Here is a 630-nt window from a genome sequence, read left to right as displayed (position 1 = left end):
CATAAAGTATCAGGAGAAACGAGTGTCAGAAAACGTTCTTATATAAGAGTTAAATTGACAAGATATAACAGATCTTGATGTAATCGCAGACTAGATAAAAAGCACGATTGTCACGTCTGCCCACTGAATCTGTGCTTAAAAACCATTATGAAAATCGTTTAACTTTTATCAGTACATTATTACAATACAGGAGGTAATATACACAAGGCATGTGCGTATGTTGTGCAACATCTGTGTATAGAATGATGTACTTGTTAGAACACAACTCGAAGTCATCAGTAAGTACACGTAACCTTGAAGTCTCTCGCATGGTAAGTTTGCGTTGGAAGGCATCATTTCACTATTATCTTCTCAATTTTTGGATAGGATCGTGCAAGTTATGCAAGCATGGTCAGCGGGGCTATATAACAGGGTTATTCTTTACTAGACACATTCCCAGACGAAGATAGCTGCGTCGTTGTTAAAACTCAATGAGAAAGAATCAGGCGACATTAAGAGGGGAGAGTAAAGATAGATGTGGCGAGTTGCTTTTGGGAAAATGTTCATAAGGTACAGATAAGGGGAAAAAAGAAATAAGAGGATGACCAAGACTGAAGAATAAAGATTTCGAAGCTGCGAAAAAAAAAAAAA

At 37.1% G+C, this 630-nt stretch overlaps 1 protein-coding gene across 1 annotated transcript in view; it reads left to right on the top strand.

Annotated features, from left to right (window-relative positions):
• The window catches only part of LOC119592988 (cysteine dioxygenase type 1-like), a gene marked incomplete at its 5' end in the record, with an annotated part of 24,978 nt that overhangs the window by 20,305 nt on the left and 4,043 nt on the right, over window positions 1–630 (top strand).

Source organism: Penaeus monodon, chromosome 31 (assembly GCF_015228065.2).
Source record: "Penaeus monodon isolate SGIC_2016 chromosome 31, NSTDA_Pmon_1, whole genome shotgun sequence".
Classification (NCBI taxonomy): domain Eukaryota; kingdom Metazoa; phylum Arthropoda; class Malacostraca; order Decapoda; family Penaeidae; genus Penaeus; species Penaeus monodon.
Note: the sequence above shows the minus strand (reverse complement) of the source record. Positions and strands in the feature narration are given on the sequence as shown.